Source organism: Copadichromis virginalis, linkage group LG7 (genome assembly GCF_057382275.1).
Source record: "Copadichromis virginalis isolate Kocher_CV1m ecotype Utaka linkage group LG7, C_Virginalis_male_GT1.1, whole genome shotgun sequence".
Lineage (NCBI taxonomy): Eukaryota > Metazoa > Chordata > Actinopteri > Cichliformes > Cichlidae > Copadichromis > Copadichromis virginalis.
Genome location: NC_140624.1, coordinates 64,736,428 through 64,753,890, shown reverse-complemented (window position 1 = coordinate 64,753,890; position 17,463 = coordinate 64,736,428). Strand labels below are relative to the sequence as shown.

Sequence of the window (17,463 nt, the reverse complement as noted above, 5' to 3'; positions counted from 1 at the left end):
TATTAATACACATCCACCCAAACTTCACAGTGGTCATTTTGTGTAATCCAGAAGTCCCTGTCGCTTGATTTAATATTTGCTCTGTTAGGATAACACACACACTGCGCTCTATCAGGATGATATAGCAGTTTTCCACCACCTGATGGCAGAGCAGGACCAAGCATCGCAGGGAGAGAGTCTGACCGCTGAAAGCTGGAAATATAAAGGTGACAATGTCAAGAGGAATGTGTTCGGTAGCTTCTAGTGTGTGAGTTGTCATCTCGGTAAGATGACACAACCTGTAAGATATCTTCAATGCTAAAATATGTGATATATGTATTGCATGACACAATATGAACAAGTGTAGGAGAGCTTTATTTGGTAAGTTCAGTTTCCCTTCCACAGGAAAGTAGGTTAGCCAAGAAAGACCATTGTTGTTTTTGCTATTATTATTATTATTATTATTACATTTTCCTTCTGCTATTTAAAATCAATAGCTGATTACATTATTTTAGTATTGCGCTATAAGTATAGCGAGTACTACAGAAGTCTTTGTTGTACTTGCGTTACTTTTGGTTTCCTCTGTGATTTAAATGCAAGGTGAGAAAAATACATTTGAATTTAACACTCAGTTCCCCATTAGATATGATTGGAGACGCTGGAAGACCCGCCTTTTTCTGTGTCAAGGTAGCCGAGATACAGGAAACTGTACAAAGCAAATTCAATTTCAAAATAAAAGTCTGAACCTGTAGATTTAATGCCATGTGCCCAATTTACATTTAAGTGTTAACATTGCTGGCATATAATATTTACATTATCTAGGAAAGCTTTATGGAAAAACTTTTTGGTGTAAATAAACTCTGTAAGGACAGCAATGTCTTTAAATTACCTTGGATAAAGTGTTCTTGCCCAAACTTCTGACATTGGTGATTATTTTTACTTGTCAAAAATGGGGCTTCCATGTAAGAACTCTAAAACTGCAGCAAGTAGAGCTGTCTTTTTAATTAATGAAAAATATTAACTATGTAGCTGAGTTTATAGACTTGTATAATAGATATTTGATTGGCTAAATATTTAAGGTTGTGATTTGTTAACATTAACAAAATATGCATTGTTTTTGCAGAAAAAAAAACAGAAATTACTATTTTAAATTATAGTCAGCCTATTCCTCTAAGATATCAGTCAAGATGGAAAAAAAATATATTTTTAATATTTTTAAATTGAGATTGTTTTGAGTTTTTCAGAACATTTGCAGACATAGTCATACGATTCAATGCAATAAATCATTTCGGTGGAGCATTTCCAATCTCTCCCATAACCCAGCCTTTATTTGACCCAGCTGTTGGTAAGGTGGTAAAGCGGATCATCCATCAATAACAAGGACAGCTGATTGATCTCAGCCTTTCCAGTTCATGTATCAAAGATACTCAACTCAGAGTGTATCCATCAGAGTGTGAGGAAATGTTAGATAAAAGCCCTGTATGAATGTGTGTATTATTGGGTAAATGAGACTTGAATTTGTATTTGATTTGGTCAAACTGAGTAGAAACGTGCCAATAGCAGCCCATTCAACCATTTATTTCCATATGTGATGCAAATTGAAACAAGAATGTAATTTCATATATGTTTTTAAACCCAGCTCAGACAAACTGTGGCAGAAGATATTGCACACAAAAGAAAAAAGTCTCCAAAAGTTTATTTCTGTTCATCCGGACGTAGCATTTTCAGTGGGAGAAACTTTTTATCACTCATCCAAGTGACTTCTTCAGTCTCAGCTGACTGCAGGTTTCCCCAATCTTATAAACAGTACATTTGCATAAAAAGACAAAAGTATTTTCTTCATTAGGAGGACCCTGCAGTATTTTCATATTATGTTATAATAAAGTGGAGCTCACATCGTCACAAGTTGTTGAAGGTATTGAATGTTTATTTTTAAACCTTTTAAATTCGGAGTGTAACAGTGAACTTCACACTTCTGTGTAATGAATCTCTTTCCAAGTTGCCTAGTTGAGGTTTTTGTGTGCCTCGGGGCGGGGGGGGCAGTAACCGGAAGTGCTAACCTCGCTCTGTAGTCTCGCTCTTAACTAGACGCTCGTCGCGGGGATCGGTGCTGATACGGTGACTGTGCTGTGAGGAGCAGGTTGCAGACACGGACGCGCTGCACTGTTAACCGCCCACGGAGTACATAAAGCCGCGTCTCCACGGCCGAAAGCTGAGCGTTGTTAGCCGTGGAGGACTGCGGCGGGACCTCTGACATTTCACCGGCCGCTGGGCTTCATGGAGTCTCCGGTGTGAGTATCTGACAGCGAACGCACCACTGAGCGCTAATCACGAATGCTGGTTTTAAACGCCTCGTATGTTTAACTTTCACCGCACACAGTCTTCCTTACTCTGTTTAATACCTTAAAGGTGCTGGTAAGAAACTGCAGGTAATTTATTTATTTAGCAACAGTCCCACACTATTACCACACACCCACAGACACACATACGGGGATGGCAGGTTAACACGGGTTTATATTTTGGTGACTTTGCTGACAAGTCGGATCTTGAGCCCCCTCATTTGCTGTTGCTGCTGTTGGTAAATTATTTAGCATTTGCTGCAACTTAACACGTCGCAAGCGCGCAACAGGTGGCATGACAAGAACAAGCTCAAATCACCGAGAATCTGAAAAAAGGAAGAAGTTAAACTTTTATTTTGAAATCTGTCGAGAAAATAAATAATGTGCGTGGCCTGTTATAGAACTGCTCTTTAACATTTGAATGCATTTATATGAATCAACACAATTTCCATACATCAATTAAATGCCATATTTATGTCGTTTATTATCTTTATCTTTTTTCTCTCTGTTCTTGCAATTATTTATAGCCAGAAAGACATTAAATTTGAGGTTTTACAACTGAGTTTGAGCAAGAGCCTTTGCAAGGCTTTATATTGTTGAAAGCAGAGAAGTTTCTATAGTGGAGACTAACATATGGACCTTTCTCCCATCAGACATACAGGAAAGAGGTTTACTAATTTGCTGAAGTTTCCAACAAGTGTAGGTGCATTAAAACTTTTGTAGTGAGGTGTTTTTCCTTCTGTCCTCTGAGATGTGAAATTCAATCAGGCACCGATGACTAGTTTCATTTGAGAACCGCCCAGTTGTTGTGGATTAATGTTTCAGTAGTTGGACAGAATTACACTCAGTTTATTCTTCTTCTAAAAAAAACAACAAAAAACTGGATTAGTATCATTACAATAAAGATTTACGCGCTCCATTTTTACATAACCACGCCATGGTGTGAAGAGACTGTTCTCAGTTGTTGGACTTGAGGAGAAAAACAAAGCTGGGAGCCAACTTTTCGTACGCTGTTAGTAGCACCTATTGCAAGTAGCTTACAGCTTTTAATGTGAGTGTTGGTCAGAAGCAGCTTGGTCACCATGGAGGCCTAAAAAGTCAGAGATGCAGGAATTAGATAAGTCCTAAATGACTGTTCTGAACACGAGTAATTGCAGGGAGGAAAATATTTGTTGTTGGCTGTGCTCCTGTGCAGAACTTCAGAAAAGAGTTGATTTCAGGTGAAATGAAACAAACTCCACAGCAGGAGTTGAGATTGTCACATCAGTAGGAAGCACGGACCCGTCTGCAACCACACAAAGTTGTAGAGACATCCCAGTGGCAACACTAAGTGGAAAATGCACTGATAAATTAGCTGATGGTGAGGTAGACTGGTACTTAATATAGTGTCTTTGTACTCGGTTGAACACTCGAAGTGCTTTCATGTTGTTGGCTTTGCTGACTGATATTGGCTTGGCGGCAGATAAGATAGCATTTACCAATATCGTTGGCTGGGTCTGTCACAAGTGGTGGGTAAACGTTAAAAAAACAAAACAAACAAACCTGTGTATAGACGAGGCAAATTATTATTTGGTATTTGTTCTGAATCTCACATTTTGCTTTGTTCTCAATCTTCCAGATTTTATTTGTTGTTGGTGTTTTTGTCTGCTGAACAAGGAAACCAAATTTTAAATTCAGCATTTCCACACTCTGTACTACCCACAGCAGCTGACTCAAATCTGTTACCAACAAACTAAATGAACGTTTAATGTTACTCATGCATTCTCTGTGTATCCTTTTGCTCCAACGAGCACGCTCCACGTTTCCAGGTTTAACATTTTATCCTTTTTAAATTATTAGTGGACAATCCACTTGCTTCTTCTCCCCACCCTTTCCCTCTCGTGTTGCCCCTCTGGTTGGTTTGCTGGACAGGTTGCTGTTATGGTTGTCAGCTGTCTCTTGTCTTACACTGGGAGTCCAATTCCACTGTATTAGGCTTCATAGTGTGAAGCACTATTATACATGAATGCTGGTTTTGCCCTTGGCCTACTGGGAGATTTAAAAAAATAAAACCTTTAACCTTTTGTCCTTTAATTGGTGGAACTGAAATTTGTCATTTGTTGTTTAGATTCCCTTTTTATGGCCTTGGCAGAGATTCCTTTTCTTTCAGTAAATCCTAACTGACCTAAATGTGACAGTAACAGTCTGTGGAAGTTTTTTTTCCATAGACTTTCATCTTCACATCCTGATGCCAACCCTTCAGATGTTAATCTCAGCCCTTTTTAAACTGGTGTTTCCTTTTTCCCCTGATGCCAGTGGGGAAAGGAAAAAAGCTGTTGCACAAGCGTTCACTTCCTGGAATGAACATTTGACTTATAAGGGGGTGCCACTGCACATATCAGCTACGGGGGGCAGCGAGACAAAAATACACCAGGGAGCCAGGCGTCACTGTCACTGGCTGACCAGAGGTGCTGCTATCAAATGAGAGAGGCCAAGTTTAGTTTGAGTGTGTCAGAGGGTTTTTCTAAGGTTATGCTGAGAACTTAAATTGGTTAAGCGCATGATATTTAAGATTACTAAAGAATATAGCCTGCAGCTTGTAGGTTTGGACTGATATTGGTGGTAACTGCTTCACTTTTTTCACCTTCATGCCTTTATTTATTTATTTTTTGTAGCTCCAAAGCATCTTATCTTATTTCCAGTCAAAGTTCAGAGCTGTGTGGTTCTTGAGGTTTGAGTTGCCTTATAACACAGAGCTAAGTTTGGCAGGGCTACTGTACAGCAGCAGTCCAAAGGTCTAATTCTTAGCCTGCAAAATCCTATACCTCTGCAGGACATATGGGTCTAAATCCTTCCATAAGTTGTGGTCTTAAATTTACTCTAGACCCATTTAAAATATGTAGAAATTAGTATTTACTGCAGCGTTATCATGTCTACAGATGCTTTGATGTTGGACCCTTGCAAATAATTTACTGAAAGCTTGTCATTCACTTCCTTTTAAGTGTGGACATACTGTCTGGCATTTAATGTCACAACTGCCTGCAAGTTGTGGACATAATCAAGCCTTAAACCTCAACAGTGTGCGGTGTTAATCCTGTGAGGATTAAGGGTTTGATTTCAGGGCTCACACGAACCAATTAAAGCTTTGCTCAGTACAAACAAACATATGGCATTGAAGCCAATTTGCAGTAGCCTTTGGGACTGAATCAGGCTCGACTCACCACTAAGATGCGACTCATCTGTGATGCTCTACTTGTGAGCTAATTGTGCAATAATAGTTGGAAGGATAAGTGGCATGGATAGGCAACATTTCAGTTTATGACATTTGTCATTCATTTGTGATGTACAGCACTCTTTTAATATTACCACCTCCTTAAAGTTGCGTGGGTCCCCTTCGTGCAATAACAGCTTTCAGCAAACTCTCTGATGGTCTCCTGTGGTATCAGGCACCGAGACATTAGCAGTAGATCCTTTAAGTCCTCTAAAGCTGGGCGCACATTTAACGACTGTCGGGCCGATTGCGAATGCGATTTGGATGTGACGACTGATCAAGCCCAGTCTGTGTTAACAGTTGGGAAATAAAGTCATGCACTGTGTGTAGCGCTTCCAGTCTTAATTCTTAAGAACAATCAAAGCAAGTCATCTCTTCTTAAGACTTCTGAAAAACATCTTTACAACTGAGAGTCAGTGCAGTTGGTGTTGCCCAGGAGAAGATGAACAAACACAGGATAAGACATTTTGCTAAATGTTTGTAAGAAGTAAACTGAACAGAATCTCTGTGTTTGCACATTTTGATCAGGCTAAACATGTACACTACCAGTCCGAAGTTTGGGCACACCTTCTCATTTGATGGTTTATTTATTTATTTTCACAACTATTTACACTGTAGATTCTCACTGAAGGCATCAAAACTATGAATGAACGCACATGGAATTATGCAGTAAACAAAAAAGTGTGAAATAACTCAAAACATGCTTTATATTCTTGAAAATTGCCACCCTTTGCTTTGATTACTGCTTTGCACCCTCTTGGCATTCTCTTGATGAGCTTCATGAGGTCCTAAAAAACCTGAAATGGTTTTCCAACAGTCTTGAAGGAGTTTCCAGAGATGCTGAGCACTTGTTGGCCCTTTCGCCTTCACTCTGTGGTCCATCTCATCCCAAATAATCTGGGTTTGGGTCAGGTGACTGTGAAGGCCAGGCTATCTGGTTCAGCACCTCATCAGTCTCCTTCTTGGTCAAATAGCCCGCACACAGCCTGGAGGTGTGTTTCGGGTCATTGTCCTCCTCAAAGTTAAATGATGGTCCAACTAAACGCAAACCAGATGGGGTGGTTTGCATGTCACTGCAGGATGCTGTGGTGGTAGCCTTCAAATTTGAATAAATCCCCAACAGCGTCACCAGCAAAGCACCTCTACGCCATCACACCTCCTCCATGCTTCACGATGGGAACGATGGGAACGATGCATGTAGAGACCATCCGGTCACCTTTTCTGTGTCACACAAAGACACAGCAGGTGGAACAAAAGATCTCAAATTTGGACTCATCAGACCAAAGCACAGATTTCCATTGGTCTAATGTCGATTCCTTGTGTTTCTTGGCCCAAATAGATCTCCTCTGCTTGGTGCTTTTCCTTAGTCTTGGTTTCTTAGCAGCTATTTGACCATAAAGTCTCCTCTGAACAGCTGATGTAGAGATGTGTCTGCTACTGGAGCTCTGTGTGGCATTTATCTGGGCTCTAATCTGAGGTGCTGTTAGCTTGTGATTTCTGAGGCTGGTGACTCTGAATTTATCCTCAGCAGCAGAGGGTACTCTGGGTCTTCCTTTCCTGGATCGGTCCTCATGTGAGCCAGTTTCGTCCTAGTGCTTGATGGTTTTTGCAACTGCACTTGGGGACAAGGTTTGAGTAATTTTCTGACTGACTGACCTTCAGTTCTTAAAGTAATGATGGACTGTTGTTTCTCTTTACTTAGCTGATTGGTTCTCGCCATAATATGAATTCTAACAGTTGTCAAATAGGGCTGTTGGCTGTGTACCAACCCGACTTCTCCACAACACAACTGATGGTTCCAACCCAATAAGAAGGCACGAAATTCCACAAATGTACTATTATTTGGTGTACAAATAACAAAAGTAATATTATGGTAAATGTATAAATGTGTTCTTTGGTTCCCAACTTTTGACACTAAAACGTTTGACTTGTGTGTACTAATTTACTTGAAAGTGCTTCTGTTTATTTTTTAGCAGCTGAAGTTTTACTTGAAGCAGGCTTGTGTTGGGAAATGGATTTTTAATTCTCCATGTGCGATTACTTTATGTAATTCTTTACTTGATGCTCCCCCGACCAATGCAAAGAAACTCATTATTTTGAAACCTTTTCACAACATGGTAAATTCATGTTGTGACATTACGTATTTGCTTTTTATTTGTGGGATTGTCCACCGGCAGAATTTCCAGTGTTATGTTGTCTTGTGTTGTGTTGTGATGGACATGACCAACTTGAAGCCACCCACTTGATTTAAGCTGTTGGTTTTTGGTGTTTTGAACAAGACGGCACAAGCCTGAGGCGGTTCCTGAGAAACAAAGTACAGTCCACATTGGCTAATATGTCTGACACATTGTTAGCTGGTTAATCTTCCTTTCTGTGTCCACAATTTACAAAATGGCACGCATTCATGATTCTTTAATTACTTAAAACCGTTGATTTAGCCCTCAAACTTATCAGGAAAGTATTAACTAAGTGAGCCAGAGAAACGGCCGTTTCTCAGACTTCTTCTGAAGTCTTTTTTGGAGTCGCCCCCTGCTGGCCACTAAAAAGACTGCAGGTTTGGAGGCACTTCCATGTAAGCTTCACACTTCAGGCCTTCTGTGCTTCTGTAGTGGTCTATATCAGTCGTTAGTGCTCTTGTGACTATCAAAGAGCACAATCTGCTGCAGTCGGTGAAAACATTCATTAGATGTGTCGTGTCTTCTTCAGATAGCAGTTGAGTGTTGAGCGCAGCTTCAGTTGCGAGGTGGGACTTGCATAGAGTTGTTTTTCCAGCACATCTCACAGTGTTGATCAGATTGAGATCTTTTTGGTTTTCACGCAGTTCTTGAGCAAGTTTTGCTGTTGTGATGCACGCTGAATTACACTGCCACCTGGTCTGACACAAAGCTTGTGCAATCATCAACATCCACGTGAATGCAGGTTTACCAGCTGAACTCACTTAGCTCATCACATCATAGGGTTTCCCCTTTTGAGACAAGTGCTGTATAAATACTACAGTTTACACACTGTAAACTCCCTGCTATTGTTGGCGCTTCTGCTGCTGGGCATATTTCTGACATGTTCCATCATGTAAATTGATCAAGTATCTGTGTAAGATTCCACACCGAGGAATAATTGCTGCTGATCTCATTTACAGTCCTTCTTTTAGAAGATAGGAGGAGGAGGAGGAAGAAGAAGGTAAATAAAAGTCAGATTAGCTGAAGCTGAATTGTTTGCATGGTGAAAAAGGCTTTCAGTCGTCCCATAAGACTGGAAAACACTCCATAACAAAGGGCCGTTTCCTGCTACTACCTTCGGCCACCTTTGTGGTGTTCCTTGTCAATAAAGCACCTGATGTCACAGAACATGTTGCGATGCTTCTGGTCTCAGCAATACCAATTTAGGCAATTTATGTCGCTAAGACTTTCCTTTTACAGTCAGATTAGTTTTATTGCTGTTTACTGAGTGTTCAAACACTCCCCTGTTGTTCGGTGCAACCTTTGTACCAAAGAGGACTAACAACACGATGCCTTTATTAGTAGATTGTATGTACAGAAACAAACCCATTGTGGTATAGTAAATCCCTAAAAGGAAATTTCAGCTCTTCAAATTAAACTCTGAAAATTGACTGGCTGTTGAATACAGACTTTATCTTGGTCTTGATATATATCCCTGTTAATTCTGAAGAGCAGAACTCATTCAGAGTTCTCGGACCATGTGTCATTCTTCACTTCATGGTATGTACAAAATGTAACATGTTAACACTGAATAACAGCTTTTGAGTTTTAATCAGCTCTAAAGAATCGGCTCTTTTGTACTGAAACACTGAAGTAAAAGTAAACAAGTAAATCATGTGGATTATGTAGTAGTTGGTTACTGCTGCTGGGTATTATCTTAGTGCTTCATTCACATGCAGACCCAGTCTACCTTTGTAAGATTTTAGGTGGCTTGAAAAAAATTTCCTATAAAATATCTCTGTGCATCTTTTTAAAGAGATTAGAAAATAGTTATTTGCGTTTTTCAGAGATTTTTCGCTCGTGACTTAAAGTCTAAATCTTTACAGTTTTTTGCAAAAACATTTTCTGTGTTTTGTTCTGTTAGTAGTTTGCAAAGTGCGACGATGGCACTAACCCATCGGCCTGAGTTTGAGAGCAGGTGTTATCTGATTTTGGTTTGTGACTTTGCTTTTTCTGTACATATGAATCTGGAGGGATTTGCATGCATTTGAATTGTGGATATTTGGAGCTTTCAGCTGCCTTATTTACATGTGATGAGCCAGACTGGATGCAAATCTTACTTTTTCTTCCTTACGTAGTTCCTTTTTTCATCTGTAAGGAGAAGAAGGAACAATGATGGGTCCGATTGTATTCATGTTTTTTTCCTGAATGCTTTTGGTCAGTATATCTGGGGTTTTTTGTTTTCTTTTAAAATTCACTGAGACTTCCTGAAAAATCAATCAATATGGTGACACAATCCTCTGAGCCTAACAGTCTGCTGGACTCCTATATGATTCTTTACTTTTTTCGTGGCACTTTGTTATCCTGCTTTCAGTTTGTAACTCTGTATTTGTTTCAGTCGGCAGCAGTTTGAAATGCTATATGACTGAACTTTACCATCATGGAAGTTATGCTGTAAAGGTTCAGCTGTATCCTTGGAGCTGGAAGGGCAACAAAATTTGTCAAATGGGCCAAAAATGCATGAATAAATGTGTAGAGATGCAATTATTATTGAGCAGAACTGAGTTCAGCTTCTTTGTATGGCGCTCCACAGTAGTCCCAGTTCCTCATGTGGCCCCTCTGCTTTATGCTCACTATTGGTTTCATTGTGGTAACTTATAGAAGTGAAATTCTTAAGCTGTGATAAGCGTGTGTATGATATCTCAAGAAACATAGTTCTTGGTATCTCTGACTCGTGTGGCCTGGACAATATTAAAATACAATACTTAAGGAGGACACTGGGGAACGTAAGAAGTTCTGAGATGCAACAGGAAGCAGTAGTTTCAGATGTGCCGTTATAAACCTGAAAATGTAACACACTTTTCTTACAGGTGAGTCTCTTTTAGTAAATCTGGTAAAACTATTCTGTGTTGGAACAAGCTCAATAATTGTTTTGATATATTCTTTTAGAATACATTCTTGTTAATTTACTCATTGTCAATCAAACTCGCTGCAACACAGGATTGTGTAATCATGTATCCCCTGACGTCTGTGGGCTTCATGTAGGTGAGGAATGCAAACGTGGCAGTGAGGGGTCAGGTGTTGTCCTGTACAGTTATAGGTCTGACTGACAGAACGCACATGCTCAAGATCACAATTGGAACCTGAGAGCTGTCGACTGTGTGCTAGGATACGTGTCAACCTCATTGTTCTTCCTGTGGTTGTCCTTGGAAGGTTGTGAAATTGCAGATAGAAATCACAGACTGTACATAAAAGATGGATGTACAGGGTTTCTGCCAGAAACTCAAACAGTGGGAAATGATTCAGTACAACTTAATGTTGCACAGGGTAAATGGACTGCTACTAATTTTTAAGTGTGTGTTGATAGCTCTGCATACAGTAGGACAGCGCTTGTTGAGAGCACAGATTTAAATTGAACCCTTTTAACCCTTTAATTAGTGTGCATGAATATCAGTAAATCTGTTACATCATCATAACATTTGCTTGGTTCTTTATTCCTTTGTTTAATTGCTTTTGCACTGTCCACTTCCTGCTGTGACAAAACAAATTTCCCACGTGTGGGACTAATAAAGGTTATCTTATCTTATCTTTAGTTTTCCCCCCCATTTTCTATGATAAAATGGTTAACAGGAAGAGTTGTCTAATAAAGTACATACGCTAGCATAATAGTTGTAGTGTTAGGCTTTTGTCTAATTAAAAAAGTGAAGAAGAATCATAGCTTTTGCTTTATTTTTCAGATTTGGAGGTGGGCACTTGAAAAGCCTCAAGTGGCCATTCTAGGATCGAATGTTTTTGGCACTTCTGGCTTAATTTTATAGGCCTCAGAGTTGTTGCTTGGTGTACATTTAAAATGACATGTGTGACTTACCCAATGGCAGATCACATGATCCAAGTTGCAGCAGAATCTCCAGTATCTCCATGTGTCTTTGTTAAGGAGCTTAACAATATAAACCTTTTGCTTAATTTAACTCATTTTACACTTGCAGGTCTACTTGCACAAATGCACAAATACCTTTTTGCCTGTATCCTGTACTTTTACATAATGACCCACTTCACTGTGTCTGCCACCCAGGGGATACCAAATATGTAGCTGACGAAGAGTTTGGCCCCCCTTTGAGCTCCTTATCTGTAGGTTAAGTATGGGTGTGTTGTTTTCAGATGTGGGCTTAACTGATGTGCCTATAAGATATTGTCCCTGTGAAAGGCATTTAGCAGCGTGAGCAGCAATGACTTTGTATGTTTCTTTAGTTCTTCAGAAAGCGTCTGCTGAGTGAGAGTAAAGAATAAAATGAAAATCTAAAACAACTTCTTACTATGGGACAAGTCTGAACTGCACACACACATTATTGTGTCTCCTTGTTAGCTGTCTCATGTCTCTTGTGCAAATTTGTCTGTTTTTGTCCTAATGGCAATAATGTGAGGGGGGAAAAAGCAGGACCAAGGCTGCTTTCTCGGTCTCTTTTCCTCTTATACTAACAAACTAGGCTTATGTGAAATAGGAGGCCACATAATAAAAAGAACTCAACAAAAGATGGTAACCCTTTGATCTTAGCGTCCTCTTTGCTATAGTAGCTCACCTTCTACTAGCTGGTGCACTGCTCTGTGTTGCAGCTACACAATTTATGGATGCATCTTGCTAGCGTTAGCTGATAACTAAATATGGACCCTTCTGGCTCCAAAATGGTGAAAATGCTGATGTTGAGACGTCTAACTGCAGATTCCAAACACAATGAGTGATTTTTGCAGTGGCTATGTCCAGCTTTTATTTACAGTCTTTTCATGACGCACCAGGTAGTTAGGAAGTAGGTGTTGGGGACTGGGTGCTACGCAGATGAATGTGTAAATTATACTCACTGTCATTTTGTTTTCCTTATTATATTATGCAAGATGATGATGATGATGATGATAATGGATTGCATTTATATAGCGCTTTTCGAGACCCTCAAAGCGCTTTTACAATACACTATTCATTCACTCTCGCATTCACACACTGGTGGAGGCAGCTACAGTTGTAGCTACAGCTGCCCTGGAACACACTTACGGAGGCGAGGCTGCCATATCGCGCCATCGGCCCCTCTGGCCAACACCAGTAGGCAGTAGGTGAAGTGTCTTGCCCAAGGACACAATGACCAAGACTGTCCGAGCCGTGGCTCGAACCGGCAACCTTCCGATTACAAGACGAACTGCCAACTCGGATGGATTCAATCTGTTGATCTTACAGCAGCGATTTAGGCTAACAATGGACTAGAAATACAGAAGGCTGTGAGTGGTTTATGGGAGGAAGAAGGGAAATTGTTTTCCTTGTGAAATTGTCCTTCAAGTCTTACGTAGTCAGAAGGTTGAGCTCAGTTCACTGGCTCAGTTCTTACTAAATGAATGGCTAGAAATGATACTAATACTAAATGATACTAATGTAAGCCTAATGCAGTTGGATCCAGGAACCCTGCAATAAATCAAATCTTCATCTGGAGGTTTTATTGACACTGTTTAGTGTGGTCATTTTAATGGCTTTAGCTTGTGTGTGTCTCTCGAACTGTAAGATTTTTAAGAGGTGTTTGTCCTTTCATTATTTAATTTTCACTCATTTGTGATCATTTTGTGCTAGTGTAGGGTCTGATGCAGTCACTTTTTGTGTGATGCGTCTCTGAAGACAGCAGCTCCACACGTTCCAGCTGTTCATATTTCCTGTTTTTCATAACCAATCCCTGCTGCTGTCTCCTGGCCAAGTCCTGCACTCCAAGCAGATTCAAATTCCTTAAATTTCAGTTCTCTGAACTCTACACCCCCAGTTTGTATTTTTCCCTGTCATTTCTCGCTCTGTTTTGGCATCCAGTCTGTCTGGGTAGAAACGTGTTGACTCGGCTTTGATCCCTCTCTCAGAGCACTCTTGGACAGGCCATTAACTTCACACAACTACAGTTCTGTTACGTGGCAAGTAATTAATTTTTTTCAAACAAAGTCTTGTGACCTACAACTGAAAAGCTTTTACACTGTTTGTGGCAGATTATTAAAATAGGCTCGAACACCTCATCTGTCATTGAGGGTTGGAGACTGGGTTCAATATACATCTTTGTCATTCTGTCAGTGAGTTTCCAATTAGTCTTTTGTTGTCATTCAGAGGTCAGTTTCAAAAAGCATAAAATGTAAGCGTCTAATTTTGGTTTCTGTGAATATCCTATTCCACAAAAACACAAACTCTTTGTTCCCAAGGGTGGGAGGGAATAAAGCTTCCTGGAAATATTTTATTTGCAAATTACTTTGTGATGAATAAATGGCGCGATATATTTAGCTGCCTCTCCAGTGAAACGAGAACGAACCCCGACTGCAGCCGGCCACAGCGGTCATGTTCTGCTCCATAGTTTTGATAAGGTGCAGGGATCGGTTCTCCCCCTGATGCAGGTTCTGGGTTCTAGTTCAAGTCTTAACATAAGACAAGATCTGCTCTTGAATTATACTTAGGACTGCTAGACAATAAAACTTTCAAAATAAAAGCAAAAGCGCTGTCTCTTTGTAAACTGACCACAAATAGTTTCATTCTCTGACAGATTTTTTTAAAGAGTACAACAACAAAACCACACAATCGATTAGCTGCCAAATATGCCACTTGGGTTGCCTGCCCAGGTAAAATCTGTTGCATACACCAGCATTACTACTACACCACTAAACTGTAATGGGTAACGCCAGAAGTACAGATGTTAATTAGTCCTTTAGTCTGTGTCCGACAAAATTTCAGTAGATGATCCTTTCAGATTGAGCGTGCAGCACAAAACTTATAATGTAAAACAAATGAAAGCAGACAGTCGTTACATTCAGAATACCTGACCACAGTCGGTGAGTTTTCATGGTAGATGACTTTATTCATCTATCAGATGTGTTGGCTAATCTGCTCTAAACACAGGTACGGGTAGCTTTACTTTCTCTGGATCTTATATTTGCATCTAGATGCTTTTTAATTTAGTAACTATACTCGCAGGACTAGTTTGAGCTGCTGCAGTTGCTGAGCTAACTCACTGACTCACCAAGTGACCGTTTTTGACTCAAACGTTTCTTTCCACAGTTTTCCACCTTTGCTCGACATTTGTCTTGTTCCAGTAATTTGATATTAACTAGAAAAATCATGCTCTCTGAATTTAGAGACTGGAGGATGATTATAAGGAGCATGACTTGCAGCTGAGGTCAGTATCCTAAAACTTGGCTATTTAGGCTGCAAAAGCTCAGTCCCTTTTATAATACAGTTATTGACTGTGCCCATGCCAGCTGCTTGACTGAGCAAGTCCTCAAACTCTAACATTATTTCAGATTTATAAAAAATGTGACAGTGTCCACAAATCCTTCAAACTGAAAGTTGACCATTGATTGATCAATCAAAAAAAAAAAAAATCATTTCTATAAGTTAAAAGCTTTAATCTACTGTCAGTGCTCCTTATAGTTATTCCTCCACATGAATGTAGGATTCTGTGTAATGAAACATAAAGTAGTATACAGCTTTGCATTACATTTACAAATGACCACCAGTGTTGTAACGTTTGGGAGCGTTTCATCTTATAAATCCAGAAACTAGCCAGTTCTTCGAAGTATGTGACGTATGGAAGATGCTCATTTGTACCAGAGATCGTGGTATCAGTCACATGGGAAAGAGCAATGTGTACTCTGTATTGTTTTAAATGAACTGAGAAGTGTTACAGATCACACGTTTTCCAAAGGATACAAAGGAAAACTGAGAGTCAGCAAGTGCAGTTATAATGGGTAATGATGTGTTGTCATTGTGACTGAAGTGTTGCTTTGTTTGAAGTCCAGGGACACATTTCTCCTGCTCTGCTTGTCACCTGTACGCTCCAGTTCTTTGTAACTAAGGGACTTGTTATCTTGTGCAGTTTGCAATCAGGTAAACAGACGTAGCTCTAAACTTGCTCTGATTTCTGACCTTTGACTTCCTGGAGATGTGAAGGATTTGGGAATCCCAAACCCTGGGTGTTGTCTGGGTGTGTCACTTTGAAAGCAGCTGATATAGCTTGCTGTCAAGATTTATAATGCTGCAACAGCTTTTCTTGAAAGACAAGATTCAGATAAGTACTAAGTGAAGGGAAGCCCTTGATTTTTAACCACACAGATTCCCTCAGGCCTTCTCTGTGCTCACTTTAAATGTCGTTACAGAGCCATCTCAGCCCATTTAATGTAATGGACAACCTCTGGATATATATTTATTTTATGCCTGAAATAGTCTCCACAGGTATTGACTTTGTGCATTCATTAACATACAGAACAATCAGTGCAAAGAGCCACGATGATAAGTTTATAGGATGCATTTAGTGTTTTTCCATTACTTTAAGAAACAATGGTTATAGTAAAAGCATATAGTTTTTTATCTGAAGTATATAGTAAAGCCTGGAACAAGGTAATCATGCAAAATAGTCTTTTTATTTGTGAATGAAACAAATTGTTGTTTAGCTTTGATTGTGCTTTGCCATTCACATGAACAGAATCAACGCTTTGGGGTTTCCTTACCTGGATGATTGAGCATGCATCAAGACATTTAACCCACTTTGACAAGTGCAGCTCAAATTATTTAGGTTCTGTCCACATGGTGTGGAAAAAAATAAACTGTGACGTCTCTCCGATATCAACTGCTAACTAAGCAGAGGCTCAAAGAGGGATAGTATTACATTAAACAGATTCCCCCAACACACACGTTCACACGCTGAGTCAACCCTGACCTACAAAACCAGTTTGAAAAGTAGAAAATGGCTTTTAAATTCATTTTAGATTTGTATTTTCTTTCTATGTATGCTTAGTTTGTACTAAATTAACTTAAAAATAATCTTTCTCTTACTTTGGTCATTGGTGCAGTCTCTCAGTTCACCCTGAGTCTGAAACGAGCTGTTTTAAGCTCCCTTTAAGCCACCTGTCTTCTAACTGGCTGCTGCCTGTAAACAGAGCCTGCTGGGTGGGGTACTATGCACAGCCAGTGCTGTGTTCCTTAGATAGTTATGATAGGAATACCACTGTCATTGACATCATCTAGAGATAAGGATAAAAAAAACAAAATCTGACATGGAGCCTTTAGATGCAGCCGGTTCTTTTGTCTCAAAGAAACTCTTTAAACGCACATTTCCTTTCTGTAGTTTGCACAAGTGCACATACACATGCCTTTAACATGTATCAGGATGGTATCACAAACACACAATGTATGCATACGGTGCATAAATAACTATCCATAAGTGATCTAGCCTTGTGTTACTTCTGAAGTGTTCTTGTATTTCATATCACATCACTGTGGACACCCAACACAACTAAAATGACTAACCTAATTAAAAGGTCACTCATTCAAGTACTCGGGAATAGAAATATACAGTGTATGAATGCTTGGTGTCAATAGACTTGGACGTGTGTGGAGGGGCTGTCAGGTGTAGGTTCCACTTACAGGGCGGTGAGACTTGGAGGCCCAAATTGTATTAATTTGTAAACTTTAAGTGCATACTGCATAAAATAGGAACACGATACTTCAGTATGACCTTGCACCGTAAACTTTATTCCTCTTGCTGTAGGAGGAAAAGGCATTAAAAAAGCTGCAGACATTCATCTGTTGCGTTAGTTTGTGACTGAAACAGGCCTTGAAATGCAGGCTGATATGGATATACTGTGAGACAGAAGTGAGCTTGGAAGGCGATACAAAGTAAACCACTTCCTCTATCATGCTTCCCAGAATGCACCCTGCCAGATGTGGTTATATACAGTAGTA

The 17,463-nt window shown here is 39.8% G+C and overlaps 1 protein-coding gene across 1 annotated transcript in view; it reads left to right on the top strand.

Moving 5' to 3' along the window:
• The first annotated feature begins 2,044 nt into the window (after positions 1 to 2,044).
• The window catches only part of mical2b (microtubule associated monooxygenase, calponin and LIM domain containing 2b), a 62,216-nt gene continuing 46,797 nt past the window's right edge, over positions 2,045 to 17,463 (top strand). The window contains exon 1 of the mRNA XM_085464745.1: positions 2,045 to 2,270. The gene's annotated coding sequence lies outside the window, so the exon portion shown is untranslated. The remainder of the gene's footprint in view (positions 2,271 to 17,463) is intronic.